The sequence below is a fragment of the Myxocyprinus asiaticus genome, chromosome 41 (genome assembly GCF_019703515.2).
Source record: "Myxocyprinus asiaticus isolate MX2 ecotype Aquarium Trade chromosome 41, UBuf_Myxa_2, whole genome shotgun sequence".
Lineage (NCBI taxonomy): Eukaryota > Metazoa > Chordata > Actinopteri > Cypriniformes > Catostomidae > Myxocyprinus > Myxocyprinus asiaticus.
The window spans coordinates 26710794-26729204 of record NC_059384.1 but is presented as its reverse complement, the minus strand read 5'-3'; positions in this window follow the sequence as shown (position 1 = coordinate 26729204).

Here is an 18411-nt window from a genome sequence, read left to right as displayed (position 1 = left end):
TGAATTCAAGAAACGCAAGGTTTGGTCTCACATTCATGACGAATAAGCCTGCTGAATTTATTAACAAAACTTTAAAATTATGCAATTCATCGAAGTTGCATCAAGCAAATTAAGCAAATAACACAAATATAGAGTTTTTTTGGTACAACAAAGTCTCTGCTTTCAAATTATGTAACATGTTTGGGGGTTGGGGGGGGCTGTTAAGGGGGCGTTCATCAAAAAAAGGTTGAGAACCACTGCACTAGATGGACATCTTTGACTGTTTTGATGCGTTTCCAGCAATGTACGCCACAGTGCAAGATGATACTATGTGTGTTGTGTTGATGTCTTCAGTGTATTTCAGTCATAAACTAGTCATAATACGATTCAAACTTTACAAACAAACTGTTATTTTAAGATGGGGCAGGTAAAAACTAGGGATGGGCATTTTTCCATCATTTTGTATTCTAATATTTGAGCTCGTAAAAAATGAATTCTCAATTATTTGTTTATTTAAATGAAGTTATTAAATGAGAAAGATGTGAAATTATTATTTTTCAATCATTAAGGTTGCATCACCATTTCAAAACAAGCTTATAATTATATACAAAATAAGCTTGTATTATATCCTGTGTTTTTGCTGAAAACATTTATTTAAGCAATGTGTGTAAACAAAAAGTACAGAACAAACGCATTTAAGCTCACTCAGAGCGAAGAAAAAGAAACCGTTTATAAAGTAGACTGCCGCAATTAACATCCAGAACGTATATAAACACTCGGTATGGTAATCATGTTTATATTGTTTCACATGTCATGTTCTTGTTGAGAAAAACAAGCATATCCACATGCTCAGGTGAAAGTCAGCCCTTTAGTCTGTTAACAATAAGGCCTGCTGCAGAGAAAACGCACTCTGCCGGCACAGACGTTGCAGGGACACACAGATAACGGTTTGCTAACAACCAAGTTTGTTGAAGCGCTTTGTATTTTCTGTCCACCAATGAACTGGATCCTCATCTGGTAGAATGAATGGCTCCAGTAAGAACTGTTCATCTCGGCTTTAGTTAACAGGTGAGGTCTTCTTGGCTCGCTCAAAGGTAAATCTGTTCCTACCTGCAGTGGTGAAAGCAGTGTTGGATAGCTGTCGTTCCTCATTCGATTGGTCAATACTGGCGGTTCGGTGATTGAATTTGATATGATTTCTTATTATGTTGGTGCTATTATGATTGCTCAGTTTCACCTGACAAAGCTTGCACATGACAAGTTGATCATATTAATCTAAGTAATTCCAAACTTTGTTGCACCTGGAGGCAGACGATGCCATTCTCTCATTAAATGTGATCAACTTGTGTCCACAGCCCCACCCAATGCGTTCAGTTATAACTGCGAGTTTTAGTTTGGGTGTTAAGGATTTAACGTGCATTTCACTTAACTTAACTTACAACTTACTCACTTACATTATAATTATTTTTTGAATTTCCATTCATTTTAATTTGACTTCCTTAATTTCAAATAACTATAATTCTATAAAAAAAAAAATATTTTCATAGATTTTGGGGGGCTTTTTGGCACATTTTATTAATAGACACAGTAGTAGAGAGACAGGGGAATGAAATGGAAACATGAACCCAGGCCTCCCACGAGCACTAGAGCTTGCACTGACCACAAGGCCAGCACTCCCACCAAATTACTATTCTGCATCCTGTTTGCTTCCTCAATTTATCTTCAATTCAAATTAAGGAATTAAATTGGAATATAAAAGGCATTCTCAATTCAGTTTTGAATGGCCCACAACCGTGTGGAGTCCCTTAGCATCACATCCACAATCCCTTGACCCTCACCCCAACCTCTCATCTGTTTCTCCCTTCATCTCACCTCTTTATCTGTTTCTTTCAGCAGTGTGGTTGCACCCAGCAGAGCATCACAAGTTATCTGGGTCCTTTGACATTGCCTCTACCCCAGATACTGAATGCACCAGCTGAAATGCTCCAGGAATCACTCACCGCAGACTAATGTGGTCTGACTCATTAGCCAGGGAGTATGAGTGAGACAGTCAGTCTACACGCAACCCACGTTAAGCACACTCATATATACACATTCCTCCCCTAGCAAAGCAGATGTTCTATACATGAACTCTGGCATTGTATTGCAATGACAAATGCCAGCCTTGTCAAAGTGTATCACTGAATGCTGCGCTACAAAGGCAAAATGCAGTAACTACTCAAACTGAAACTGAGAAAAATGGCTTTAAAGTTTTTTGATTGTCTGGCCAAATGTGGGTTATAAATTTCACATGCTGTTTTTTTATGAATATGAGCATAGTTGAGCCAGAGCATGTGTTTTGCCTTTGTAGGGCAGAATGGATCTACATTAGCTAAAGGTGATTTTGAAACACGGTAGCTGTTTTTGCTGACCAAAGTGGGCTACCTGGTCAAAACCAGGTCAACCAGTCAGCAGTGAAGCCATACAACCTTCTGAACCAATTTAAGACCATAGATAACCAGCATGGACCAGCTACCTTGGAAGAAGAATAAAACAGCTTAAACCAACCTAAATTGGTTTGATGTTCTCCAGGATTTGTCATGCTGGCCTGTTTGGTGGTTTTAGAGGGGTTTTGGGCATTAGTCAAAACCAACTGAACACCATTTTGGCCAAGCCGAGAGACCAGCTAAACCAGCTTTGCTAGGTTATGAGACCAGAATAAACCAGCTAAGATCAGAAAACCAGCTTAGACTGGTTTAAATTTATCTTTTCAGCAGGTTAGAAATCATTTAAAACCAGCTACGATTTGGAAGCTAGTTTAGCTGGATTTTCCTGCTGGGTTCTTTCTGAGTTATGAATGAGTTAAATTTTCGGTCTTACCAGATCCACTATTTTTCACTTAACCTTGTATATGGAATCTGTCAGTCTTACTGAGCAGTGTTTCCAACAGCTCTGGGTGATTTTTTTAATCATGTACAGTAATTATGACAGCACATGGTAATTCACTGTAAGCTGTAAAAATGTAGCACGCAATGCCGAGAACAGGACTTGAAATGAGACAAACTTCACTGTAAACTGTCGGGTGAGAGACTTTCACACTCAATTAACAAATGCTATCTGTCTTTGAAAACTTGTTTACAGTTTTACAGCTGATCTAATGTTTGTGGTTACAAAACACATTGATGCTGTGTGAACGAAGTTGAATGGACTTTGTTGTGACAGTGTTTCTGTCAACAAGTTATGCAAAGTAACTGCCTGGCCAAAATTAGCTTGCATAAGGAACATAAACATGCAGAGAAAAAAGGCAAATCCTTCCTCTGAGATTCACATATAATGGAAAACTAGAGGGCTGCAGATGTTTTTGGATCTGCATTAAGATTATGATGTATGAATCTTCTCTTTTCTAACTTTGGAACTCATCAATAAATAACTTATCTTACAACAGTTGTACTTTATATTATGTTGATATGATAACTCTCAGTCATCTAAAATGTATATTTGGTTAATCACAAATTTTTTTTTCCCTTGTTTTTTCTACTTTAAGAGTTTATCTCAATAGGTAATCTCCCAGCACTCTCATTTAACAAACTGCTACAGCAAAACAAAGTAGACATATCATGTTTAGTTTGACTGTATTTGCTAAATCCAGTTGTCTCATTTCAATTGTCCAAACCTTTCTAGTGCTTTCTAGCAATTTTTCATGCCTCATACCCAAAGCAATGGCATTAAAAATCAGTCCGTTAAAATGATGATGCTGCATACGTAGTTGATATGACTGAAAAATTATTTACTTAGCCTCATATTTTTTATACAATAGCGAGATATATAACAAAAACGACATCTTTTCTTGTAATAATGAGATATATAATAAGGAGAGAGATAAGAAGACCGGGACACCAGTTCGAGAGAGAGACGCACGTGTTGTGTGTGTGTCTTTGTTTTGTTTATGTTGGAAAGCAGTGTATGTTATGTTTAAGTTCCTTTGTGGTATTAAAACTTTATATTAATCGTTCAGCCGGTTCCCGCCTCCTCCTTACCCATCCTGTGAATAAGTTATTACGAGAAAAGATGTCGTTTTATGAGATAACTATCTCTTTATTACGAGAAAAGATGTCGATTTTACAACATAATATCTCATTATGAGAAAAGATAATAGTTTTTATGACATGACTGAGGGATAAAAAATTTTTTTTATAAGAATTCGTCACCGTAGTTTTTAACCCTTATAACTTTTTTTTTCTTTTTTTTTTTTTTTTTTATAAAACACAAAAAGTGATGTTAGGCAGAATGGCTACCTCAGTCACAGTTCACTTTCATTGCACCTTTTTTCCATAAAATGTAAGTGAGTAGTGACTGAGACTGTCTGTCCCTAGAATACTACGTAACATGTCCTTTTGTGTGTGGTATGACATGAGGGTGAATACATTTTTTGGTGAACAAACACTAACCACTGTACATGCGTTTATGTGTATTTTTCTTGCAAATTGCAGCAACTTAAATGAACATTAGAATAGTAAGGCATTTGGCTAGAAACCCTTTTTTTAGTACAAAAAGGCGAAAACACCTAGGGGAATATACTGTTTATCAGTTACAAAAACAACAGTGACAAATATTACTGGAGGAAAAAGTGTGGTAACTAGCCCCAGTTTTCCTACAGTATACGTATATTTCATTCTGAAGAAATAAAATGTTTTTCTTTAGGAAGCAAATAAAGTTGGATTTGTCACCCCAAACACACCATCTAAATTCCTTTTATGCTAAAGGCTTAGTCGCTGAAGGCTGTACTAGGCCATTAAGGTTGCATCACAAACAAATTATGCATTTATAGCTTGGCCAAAAATCTCATGACCTTTCGACTTAAATTCCAGAGAAGACACTGTCTTGAAGGTCTCGCCTCTCCCAATGGTTCTCCACTGGTGCAAATTTCTGACAGCGAGTTTATTTCGGCACCATCGGGCAAGAGATAAGCAGGGCCTAGTCCCTGGAAGACTGACAATAACAAAAGCCCTCTGTCACTCAGGCCCCAGACTGGCCAGTGGCAGTGTCAGAGTGAAATGTCCAACAGATAAGGTGACTGAATAAATGAAGCAAATGGACCATCCAACCAACTCTCTCAGCCATTCCCAAAATTGCTCGGTACGAGGTTACTGCCGAGTGAATTGTTTGGAGGGATCACGTCCAGAAAACATTTGGGTTTCCGCCGTTTCAAAAACCTAGAAAATCACTCTGTCAATATCCCAAATGTCATTTTTTAATTGTGCCAAGAAAAACATTCACAGTTTCTCAACCCCAGAGTAAGTAAATGAGGAATATGGTTTCTCTCCTCAGTTTTATCTTAGTTTAATTTAAATCTTGATTAGTACTCTGCGAAAATGGTTGTTGTCAGAGAATCTTTAAAGTCCCATCCAAATGAGTAGATATGTTGCAAGTTTATGTTGAAAAAAAGAGAGAAAACAAAGACTATAACACAGCATTTCTATAAGACAAATTAAGGGATTTCTTTCATCTTATCTTTCATCTGGTTCTCCAAAGTAATGTGCTTGAGTTTCATTTATGTTCCAGTAATATAAAAAAAGAGGAAACCGAGACATTGCCCTCGACCATCTCTTTAAACGGTCTTTAGCTGTCTCACAATAACATGAAATCAAGATCGGGCTAAGCAGTAGTTACAGTGTATTTATTGAACTCTTATACTGTATAAGTGTAACCAAACTAACTAACAATGGTCAGTCTACAAAGCTTCAGTCAAAAATAAAAACAAACCAGCAGATTTTTTGTTTTAAACTTATGTCAGCAAACAAAAAAAGTCCAGGAAACAGCTTCTACCAATTTTTACACACACACACACACACAAAAAATAAAATCTAAATATATATTATATCAATTAAATTGTATTAATAATAATTTAAGTAATTTTAAAATAAATAAATTATTAAATTAAATTAATTAAAATATTTCTGGAAGTGGTGCTTACCTGTGTAAACTTGCTGCCACAATGCTATATGATTGTTATGTGGTTTCTAAGGTGGTTTTTAGCACATGTAGTTGCTATAGTGTTCTGGGTGGTTGTTAGTGTGTTCTGGATGGTTTCTAGGTGGTTTCTTACTGGCTCATGTCAAAAGAACCCACTCAAGTCAATTATGTTCTAATCACTAGATATGGCTTGGGTCCCTCCTTCATTGTAAGTCTATGGGGCCTTTTTTTATTTATTTATTTTTTATTTATTTTTTTACCTGTTTTATCGTCTGCCGGGGAAAAATCATAAGTTTGATCTTTTAGAGAAGTAATAGCACTTTGTTTAAATCCCGTACCCTGAGCAGTAGTAATAGTGATGCTTGCCTTAGCATGAAACTATGTTTAATATTAGTAAGTAATCATAAACACACTTATTTAAACACAAATAAACGTGTCATTATTACAGGAATTTAAAAATCACGCTCAAACATATTGGAGTTCAAGGATGACAAATGTACATTATATATTCTTGTTTGTCCTCATGAAACGCACAAAGCATGCATCACTCTGAGCAGCCTTCAGTTTATACATAATGGAGGTCACCACATCCATCACGTTTATCTGCAGCTCATCAGACATATGTACAACATACATTACTGTGCAATGTGTTTTACCTCTTTGCCACAATGACAGTGCTGGTGCCATGTGTCACTGTCAGGGGCTGTGCAATAAGTAATCAATAAAAGCCATGTTTGGTGGGTCATTCAGTGGCCGAAGTCCAAATGGCATCAAGAAAGACAAATTAAGAGACTGTCACAGCTGCGTTTTCTTCGAGATGACCATGACATTAGAAGACATTAGGTGACATTAGGTGCAAAACAAAGGATTATGTTTATCATCATTTCATGTATTGATGCAATGTGACATTGATTTAGAGTGTGTCCTATGGAATAGATAATGTATCGGCTAACAAGGCCATATAGTCTTAGAGACCCCTCAAACCCAGCACTACACAAACACACTTTCAGTGGAAAATAAGTCTAGTCAGATAAAGCAGACAGAGATGTATCACTGAATCACAGAACGATGGGCAAAACAAATGGGGTCAAAAGGGATCAACAATATCATTGTGTCAGTCACTGCCGACATGAGACAATCTATGACTCTTTCAACCCTCAGTGACACAACAGACATGATTCACTCCATAACATATGGTCACAATAACAGCCAAATACCTCTGTATCTTAAGATGATTCACCTTTTAAGGTATTCTCATTCTTTAAGGGGTAGTTTACCGAAAATCGCTGCAGGTCACCAAGTCGCTGTACTTTTTGTTGCTAGTCGGCGTTCCTATTTGACCACTGTATCCAAGTCTTCAGATGTTATAATGTAAACCTTTGCTGTAAGGTGACATACAAGAGGGACTGTCAGACCGATGGTCTCTGTGCCAAGAAGCACTTTGACAGAAGCTCGCCAAGATCTTGTACCATTTTTTTTTCAGACAATGTGGCTTCCCTTTGAAGACAGAAACATGGCTCCTCCTAATCTGCTTAGCATTTTGTAAAACACCCTACTTCACGGAAGTGTCATAATTAGGCATAAAATATGATGAGGGGACAGCAGAAGGAGCAGTCTCTTGTATTGCGTTGACTCTCTGTTAGGCATTGTTGCCAGATCTTGCAAGAGAAATAAGCATAACCTTGTATGAAAAAGAAAACTTGCCTTAACAATTAAGAGATAGATAGATAGATAGATAGATAGATAGATAGATAGATAGATGGATAGAGGGGTGGATAGATAGAAGGATAGGGCTGAGAAAGAGACAAAAATATGGGATGAAAGGAAAAACGAATTACTGCAAAGAACCAAAGAACCAGCAAGCCAAAAAAAAAAAAAAAAAAAAAAAAAAAATTATTTAACCCGGGACTGCCATTATTTATATGAAAATGTATGAAAAGACAAGGATAATGTTGCTTATGATAAGCGGTCATGGCAACACAGCTGTAAAGAAATATATCACAACAGTCATTCGAACAGAACATGGACAGAAACAGAAGAGAATGTATATTCCCCTTAGAGCTTTCACTATGTAAATCACACCAATGGTCTGACCTTTACTCCTAATCAGACATATTCCGCCTCTCTTTTTCTGTCTCATATTTTTGGTCTCTCATTCTCTCTCTCTTTCTTCCTCACCCTTTGGTTAACCTTTTTTTAAAGACTCCATTATTAGTATTGCAAAGTCATCCATGTGGGAAGTCAAGCAAGGCTGAGAAATAATAGATGGCTGCAATATATTCAAAACTCAACTGCTCTGACATTACGCTGTGACATCCAATCTGCACTGGACTTAAAACAACAAACACTGAGTATGTGGACGGAGGGAGATAGTGTTTGTCTTAGCAAAGTGCAATGGCTCTCTTGGGTCTCGCTGTGCCACTGGGTTCCCTGATAACCTGTGTGTGTGTGTGTGTGTGTGTGTGTGTGTGTGTGTGTGTGTGTGTGTGTGTGTGTGTTTTGCCTCAGCTAGTCCAAAGTGACAGGATGGTCTGCCTGTCTTTATTTGTCTGTCTGGGTGCCTTATTTGTTAGTGCTCAGATAGAGCAGCTTGTGGTCTATTTTATCAAAGTCCACTGTGATGACACAAGTAAATGTATTGGCAGAGACATTGTTAGTGTTTATGTTTGATGAAAAGCTTTAATGTTTCATCACAATTACACAACTGAATTGAAGTATACTTTAGTGATTTGACTCTACCTCCATATTGACTTAAATGTCCCAAGTGAGTGTATAGGAGGACTTTGTCATACCAGATACTCTGTAAGCTATGGGCTGCTGACTCATTATTGATACAGCAGCACAAATAGTTGACCTCTCCATCGCAGAACTGCCGTTCACTGGATGTTTATTGTTTTTGTGACCATTCTGATTAAACTCTAGAGACTGTTGTGCGTGAAAATCCTAGGAGTTCAACAGTAACAGAAATACTCAAACCAGCCAGTCTGGCACCAAAAATCAAGCCACGGTCAAAATCACTGAGATCACATTTTTTCCCATTCTGATGGTTGATGTGAAAATTAACTGGAGCTCCTGACCCGTATCTGCATGATTTTATGCATTGCACTGCTGCCACATGATTGGCTGATTAGATAATTGCATGAATAAGTAGGTGTATATATATATATATATATATATATATATATATATATATATCTATATATCTGTGTGTGTGTGTGTGTGTGTGTGTGTGTATCGAATGGGCTTAAAAAATAAATCGATATTTATCTACTCAGCAAAAAAAGAAACGTCCCTTTTTCAGGACACTGTATTTTAAAGTACAGTGCAATCTTTATTGTAAAGGGTTTAAACAATGTTTTCCATGCTTAAAACACCATAAACAATTAATGAACATGCACCCGTGGAACAGTCGTTAAGACACTAACAGCTTACAACTGGCCAATAAAGGTCACAGTTATAAAAACTTAGGACACTAAAGAGACCTTTCTACTGACTCTGAAAAACACCAAAAGAAAGATGCCCAGGGTCCCTGTTCATCTGCGTGAACGTGCCTTAGGCATGCTGCATGGAGGCATGAGGGCTGCAGATGTGGCCAGGGCAATAAATTGCAATGTCTGTACTGTGAGACGCCTAAGACAGCGCTACAGGAAGACAGGAAGGACAGCTGAGCGTCCTCACAGTGGCAGACCATGTGTAACAACACCTGCACAGGATCGGTACATCCGAATATCACACCTGTGGGACAGGTACAGGATGGCAACAACAACTACCCAAGTTACACCAGGAATGCACAATCCCTCCATCAGTATTCAGACTGTCCACAATAGGCTGAGAGAGACTGGACTGAGGGCTTGTAGGCCTGTTGTAAGGCAGGTCCTTACCAGACATCACTGGCAACAACGTCGCTTATGAGCACAAACCCACCTTCACTAGACCAGACAGGACTGGCAAAAAGTGCTCTTCACTGACGAGTCGCGGTTTTGTCTCACCAGGGGTGATGGTCGGACTCACGTTTATCATCAAATGAATGAGCGTTACACCGAGGCCTGTACTCTGGAGTGGGATCGATTTGGAGGTGGAGGGTCTGTCATGGTCTGGGGCGGTTTGTCACAGCATCATCGGACTGAGCTTGTTGTCATTGCAGGCAATCTCAACGCTGTGCATTACAGGGAAGACATCCTCCTCCCTCATGTGGTACCCTTCCTGCAGGCTCATCCTGACATGACCCTCCAGCATGACAGTGCCATCAGCCATACTGCTCGTTCTGTGCGTGATTTCCTGCAAGACAGGAATGTCAGTGTTCTGCCATGGCCAGCGAAGAGCCTGGATCTCAATCCCATTGAGCACGTCTGGGACCTGTTGGATCGGAGGGTGAGGGCTAGGGCCATTCTCCCCAGAAATGTCCAGGAACTTGCAAGTGTCTTGGTGGAAGAGTGGGGTAACATCTCACAGCAAGAACTGGCAAATCTGGTGCAGTCCATGAGGAGGAGATGCACTGCAGTACTTAATGCAGCTGGTGGCCACACCAGCTACTGGCTGTTACTTTTGATTTTGACACCCCCTTTGCTCAGGGACACATTATCCATTTCTGTTAGTCACATGTCTGTGAAACTTGTTCAGTTTATGTCTTAGCTGTTGTTTCATACAAATATTTACACGTTAAATTTGCTGAAAATAACAGCAGTTGAAAGTGAGAGGACGTTTCTTTTTTTGCTGAGTATATACAGTATATATATATATATATATATATATATATATATATATATATATATATATATATATATATATATATACTTTATTTTTTTATTTTTTTAAGCCCATTCGATACACCATGCTTGCTGATTCACATACACCCTAACAGGAGTCCATGATTTAATCAAGCTATCTGTCCAATCTCGTGTAAATGATCCTATACTAAAACAGTGGTTCTGTCACATGACCCTTTGACCTAAACACAACATGAAGAGATCAAACCTTATCCCATTACCTTCGACCTTAACATCCCTGATCTTACACACTTACACACACACAAACACATGCAAGAGTAACAGTTTGTGCCCCAACACCCCTTTACACTGGGGAACTGTGGTCTCATATTTCAGGGTCTAACATATCTCTATATCTGTTAATCTTTACTCTCTTAGCTCTTATTCCATTGTAGGGACTTTCCTGTGTTTGATGTAGGAAACTGCAGGCTTTGTACCGACTGTGAGCTAGGGTCTCCTGAAACCCCCTGTCTTAGCCCTGGGGGGGGGGTTCACTAGCATTACCACTTGTTGTGATAATTATAATAATTAACCAAACAAAAGAATAAATTGAGAATAAGGGTCTTGTATTGTTATGTATCTGGGCCTTGAGGTGTCTAGCCTTGGTATGAGTATGATATTATGGGGTCAAGTCTTAGTCTTGGTTTTCGGGGTCTGTTATTGTTCTGTATCTGGGCCTTGATATGTCTAGTTTTGTCTGGGTCTAGGTCTTAGGTGTCTGGTCTTAGTCTGGGTCTGGTATTGGTCTGTATTTGACCCTTGAAGTGTCTAGTCGTGGTCTGAGTTTGGGTCTTAAGAGGTCTGGTTTTAGTCTGGGTCTTAGGGGTCTGGTATTAGTCTGTATGTGAGCCTTGAGGTGTCTATGCTTGGTCTGAGTCTGGGTCTTAGGCGGTCTGGTCTTGACACCAACTCTTCTAATCTGAAGCCAGTCAGGCTTTCTTTACATATTGAAGAAGTTTAGTTGGGCATTTCCGACTCGGAACATCACCCTTCTCATTTTCTATCCCTTTCTCACTTGAAAGATCAAAAGGAGATCTGTTTCATTTGCAGCCTGATTCTGTCTCCTCCACGAGGGAAACCTTCAAAGGCTGATGTTCGGAAAGTGATGCTTCAAAGTCGGAATCGAACGGATTTGCAACAAAAATCCTCAGTCTGAGTAGATACTGCTTCATCTCAGCACAAATCCACCTACATAACATTTCTTTCAGACTCTTCTGTCAGGTGCACCTCTCTCGTTCTGATATTTATGAAGTTTCCTTTGAGTTTATCTCTTGCATATGTATGGCTGACTGGAAAATTTCATCCTGTCTGCCTCTTTTCATATGCAGAAAATGTCGAAGAGAATGTTGAAATGTGTTGCAATGAAAGGAATCCACATTTCATGTAGGGTTTTGACTTGGTGTGTCGTCTGAAATCCAGTTAAGTATGGGGTAAAGCTTGTGTAATTTAATCTTTGTATAGATTCTTTGATGACAGATCATTCCTTTCAGGATAAATCATTTAGCTAGACATCAAAGATTGCATGATGATCACAACTATGATGATGATGATGATGACAAATTTGGGGCAAGTGAGTCAGAATTTAAAGCAACCAAGCATTAAATTCTGTCGTCATTTCATTCCAAACCCATATGAGTTTCTGTGTTCTATGGACCACAAGAGGAGAAATTTGGAAGTATTTTGACACTGCTCTTTTTCTATACACCACGCTTTCATTTCTGTTTTCATTTCCCTTAATTTCAGCTACTTTTCTCTCAGAATGCCCTGATTTTGCAAGTGCTGCTCCAGCTTGATCTGCTGGAGTCCCAGTGGATTAATAGAGGGTGGACGTTTAAAAAAAAAAAAAATCAAGGGACTCTCAGCAGACTTTGCATCTATGCTAAGAGTAAAAAAACTGAAAGGATGAAAAGAAAGACCAGCCACTGTGTGGATTTTACTGATTGCCCTAAAGAAGCACAGGGCCTTAAAATAGCTCTTGGAAGTTTATGATATTAAATGACTGTACATGTTTGAGGGGTGTTTGCCTCATATGAGAGATCACACAGCAGACAAATATAAACAAACCTCTAACAAAAATGTTATTATTCATATTCCAAGGTGTGCACAACTGTTCCACACATTTGGTGGGGAGGGGGTTTAGATTTTTACATTTTCCAAGGAAAATATGAGTGGTGCTTGCCTGCGTTGTGGGTACTGTATATGGGCAAGAGTGTGTAGGTTTGTGCACGTGTTTATGCTTGTGAATCGTTTTCAAATGAATAATTACCTACAGCTGCCAAAGGTCTAAACTAATGTAACAAAATTGTGACTGGTATTCTGGATGCATAATAGCTCTCACACATTGAGAAACAGCCTGTGCTTACACAAATTGGTCTTTGGTGCAAATTTTAAGTCACAAAGTCAAATATGACCAATGTGGCATTTTCTTAGGCTTTAGAAATAAAACACTAAGATTTTTTGAAAGACTGGGAGAAGCCTGACAAAATTTTTAATGTATGAATACATCGTGGTCAGTCACAATTGAGCATATTCAGTTCAGTTTGACAGTCACTTATATTAGCTTTTTATGGTGCTGTTTCATCCCAGATGTAAGTGAACATTATAGACTACATGCGGTAAATGCTATTTTATTAGCACCAGCGGTCAAAAACCTCAAAAATAAACAAACCAAACCTTTCATGTGGCTTCATCATTGGCAAACGCAATATGAGAATCAGCACGCCCTCTCATTCAGAGGCAAAGCTAAAATTATCATGATGTTCATTAAGCGAGTGAAATCAGAAAATTGACAAGGAGGTTTCAGAGTGGGTGGCCGTTTTATTGTTATGACAACTTTTTCAAAATATATTACCACATTTTCAATTATTACACAAAATGCCATGTTAATAATAGCTTCATAGTAATCAAATGAAAACCTATTTTTGCCTTTTGAGTGGTTACTTTTGAAATTAAAGAAAAGACGCATTAACGGAATTTAAATGCACTCAGTCAAACGGAGCATGTGCTTTTGTTTGGTGCTAATCATTCCTAGGGAATGTATGAAAGATAACTCAGGACAGGAAGGAACAAATTTGTTAAATGGACTTTCCATTGTTCCTGCAGAATCACCACCATTTTAAATATGGGAGCAGTAGACTCTCTGAAATTACTCAATCTCCTTGTTACAAAGCCTTTTTGCCCTCCAGAGAATAGTCTAGTCAAATACAATTTGATTGAAAGGCTCCCTCTTTCTTTCACTCTCTCCCTCCTTCTGTTCTATCTGCAAAGTGATGGGAATTACTAATAGTGATTGGTAATAAACTGGTGAGGTACTTTTCTATAAGACACATATCATTATTGAGGCCTGAGAGTGGAATGGTTAAAGGAACGGTGCACCATAAAATGACGTTCCTAACAGCACACAGGTTTGGAACAAAATAATGATGAATAATGACATAATTTAAATTTAAGGGTAACCTATCCCTTTAAATTGAAATGCTCTTCCAAATCTTATCAAAAATCAGATAAATTGTCAGATTTTCATTTCAGTAAATTGTGATCTTATATTAAACGTCACACTGTATTATCGCACTCAAATGGCTGCTGGGTTTCTGGAAGGAATACCCTCACAAAATAGTCAATATGACTCTGACACAATCACAATGGATGTTGATTAGTTTATAACATCTGAGTTCCTCTCAGTGGCAGCAGATTAGCATATGCTGAGCAATGCATTTACACTTCCTTTCTGTATAAATAACAATAGGTCAGTGAACTGGACAAAAGTGACCACATGTGATCTTTGTAATGGGTAACCAGTTAGGTCAACACTCCTGACAAACATCGACCAACAACAAAATTCTATCAGTAAGGAAAAACTAGATAAGCACTTTTCCGTTCTTTACAACTACATGTATGTCTGATCAATAAAACCTTCTCATGGTTCCCTAAGTGCAACACATGTGCCTTGATTCTCTTTCAAAATTAAAAAACATCCTGATAATGTGAATTTGTGGTTACAACAATAATACCTAACATATACATAATTCAGACTGAAAAATTGCTATGTTTGGAATAGCAAAAAAAAAAAACATACTCTTACTATTTCTGCAGTATGCATATTGACTTTTCAGCCTGATCTCATGAAAATTGCATGACCGTGGCAACATTTTTGCAAAACGAAATTACATACTTTATTACACGCTTCTAATTAGTTTTTCCAGTGAAATATCCAGCGAGGGGTGCCAAAAGCGAGTGAAATGGTGTCGTAATCAGAGAAGATTTTAAGGTGAATGTTAGATGGATGTTTAACTGAGTAAAAGTACCTCCCTAACCTAAAACTTTAACCTAATCCTTACAAATTAGAGGTGGACTAAACAGACATTCTTACACTAAAACAACACATAAAATTAATCGATAGTGTCATAAACGGAAATGTGACATGAAAAGACCATTTTCTGAAGCAATCACTTCATTTTGTTTCGCTTCTATGATACTCTCGTCTCGTGTGTCAGCCTGTGTGCTTGGCTGGGCTTGAGCCTCGGTCTTTCATGTACATAGTCCAACACTCTTTCAGGTAAACTACTGCAAAGCTAATCATGCTTGTATAAGTATGTAAATGTAGGTGGGTCTTTAATACAAGCGATAAAATTTATCATTTTTCAAATGATGCATTAGAGTAAAAGTGTTTTGATGTCATAACATAGCAGTGTGTGAGTAATAGTGCAAAAAAATATGTGTTTATATAATCATAATCAGTCGTTGGACTTGTGATTTGTGTGAAAGTGAATAAAACACACAGTTGTTGTAGCGCCTCAAGTGTTAATTTCACCAGGAAACTGCTGTGAAATGTAGAACGTGGCATGTAAAACTCAGTTTGCAAAAATGTAGTTATAATAACGTTCATAGTTGTGTCTTTTTATGGAACAACTGTAATGACCTACAACATTTGTCATTGTGCAGTAGTATACAACAAAGAACACTGTGAGGAACACTGTGGGTGCGTACCAATCGACCGATAGTGGCCTGCGAAGTGGACTTCACACGGTATTCAGCCATCTTAAGTGAGATTCCAATTCAAAGGAGCGTACATTTCAGTTCGAAGGGCACACCAAACGGCATAGGGAATAAGGGTACATCGATACATCCAGTGTTGGGCAAGCTACTCAAAACATTTAGCCAGCTAAGCAACAAACTACTCAACAGAAAAATTAGTTAAGCTAAGCTAAAAGCTACATTTCAGAGAAAGTAGCAAATTACACTACAAGCTACACTCCAAAAGTAGCTTGCTACATTTAAGCTACTTCATATTTTTTCTATGACGGTATGCATGGAGTGTGTGTGTGTGTGTGTGTGTGTGTGTGTGTGTGTGTGTGTGTGTGTGTGTGTGTGTGTGTGCGTGTGTGTGTGTGTGTGTGTGTGTGTGAGCACATCTGGGCAATAACAATGTGATTTCTGAATGTATCAGATGGTAATACCATGATACTTTGATATACAATTACCATATTTATGTACCATTCTGTATTTACATGGTGCTTCAAAGTACTTCAAAGAATGCCATGTAACTACCATGGTAAATTTATATATTATTACCATATTCATATATTATTGTATTTACATGGTGCTTCAAGGTAATTAAAAAATACCATGGTTCTTCGCTATATGATTAACATATTCATATAGCCTACCATTGTATTAACATAGTGCATCCAGGTAATGGTACATGTCCAAAAAAACATGGTAATGTCATGGTACTTTTTTATGTGTTTTTGCGTAGGCTAATATGTGTTTTGATACTCTTTTGGTTGGAAAATGTATTTACCTGCAGAAGTCATTTACAAGCTGCAACCATGTCGGACTTGAACTTTATAAAGACCTTCTTCATCACTGGCAAACGATAGGATGCATTTGCAGGTTTCGTTTCCATTGCGTTATCTTTATTTTCTGTGTTATAAAATACCCGGTGAGCAAGTGAGAGCGTACACAAATTATTCAGCAGCACGCGCACAAGCTCTCTGAGGCATTCAGATTGAATCGTGAACCGATTCAGATTGCTTTCCTATCACGTATGACCAATTCATTTTAAAGAACTGACTCAGATGAGCGATTAATTTGTGATCAAACATCTTTAGTTCTGATTCAGAACTGTAGATAGTAAACACCAGGTAGCCTACAAGGCATGATGTAGCAGTGTAGCTTTTCTCAACACTCCGCCACTACTTAGTCAAAAATATAGCTTCGCTACTGAAAAGCTACTTGATTTAATAACTAGCGAAGCTACCAACTCGCTACTCAAAAATGTAGTTAAGTTAATAGCTTCGCTATTTGTAGCAAAGCTACTGCCCATCACTGGATACATCACCTCACAGAAAGTGGAGAGGGAAATTTACCCACCAGTCATTGTGAACCATCAGAGTACTGACAAACTGAACACTAAAATAAAATAAACAAAAGCGGTTTGAGACACTGGCGTTTTGATTTAGTTTGATTTACTTCAGGTGTGCTTTCTATGCAGTTGTATGTAAGTGTAAACCGCAATAATGCAACAGTTACATCCATTATCATGACAATTGGTCATATAACAGTTATGAAGACACACATGTTATAAAATTTACATTTATTCATTTAGCAGACGCTTTTATCCAAAGCGATTTAAAAAATGAGGAAGGATACAACATAAGCGATTCATCTTAAGGACACAGTAACAAAATTTGCTGCATTACAAAGTTTCAATTGCATTAGAAAAGTTCTGGCCAAGATAGAGATTAGAGTGCAACAATAATTTTATTTTTAACCAAATAACATTTATTTTTTATATTAAACAGCAAAAGTCATTTAACTTACGGGTTAAACATTTGGAGAAATATGTTAATTTAAATATATAACAATAATTTTTAGAAGAATACACATGATGTATTATAAATTAATGTAGGCCTATATGTATGAAAGGTTATCCATATTACATACATTTACACGAGTTTATAATGTTACTTGAAAACCGAAATCCGTGCGACTCAAGCATTGTCTGTGTTTGGTGATGTTGCAGGTTTTCCAAATGAATTAATTTTGTGAAGTGAACTTCAACAGATACAGTATAATCCCATTCTTAGTGAGTACTAGGGAGCAGTGAACACTGCGTAGGGACCCTGCAAACGCAACTTGTATCCCTCAATGCTCGACTAGATTCTCCATTTCTAGCATGACAAATAAACAGAAATATCAACTCTTCAATATTTAATCTCATTCTTGACTCATTATTTGAATAAAAACTAAGACATGTATACATAAAATGTAATCAAAAATGCAAAGTAGCCATTTTTTATTTTCTGAGATGATAACTGGATGGCATTCACTAAATAAAAAAAATAAATACATAAAAAAATTTTTAAAAAAAAACGTAATTTGATCATATGGTAAAACTTTACAATAAGGTTCCATATGTTAACATTAGTTAATGTACTAGGTACAGTGAACTAACAATTAGCAGTACATTTCTTACAGCACTTATTAATCTTTGTTCATGTTAGTTAATTAAAATACAATTGCTGATTGTTAGTTTGTGTTAGTTCATGGTGTATTAACTAATGTTAACAAATACAACTTTTGAGTTTTAAAAAATGTATTAGTGTATGTTGAAATTAACATTAACTAAGATTTATAAATGCTTAATAAGTATTGTTCATTGTTAGTTCATGTTAACTAATGTTGTTATCTAATGTTGACAAATGGAACCTTA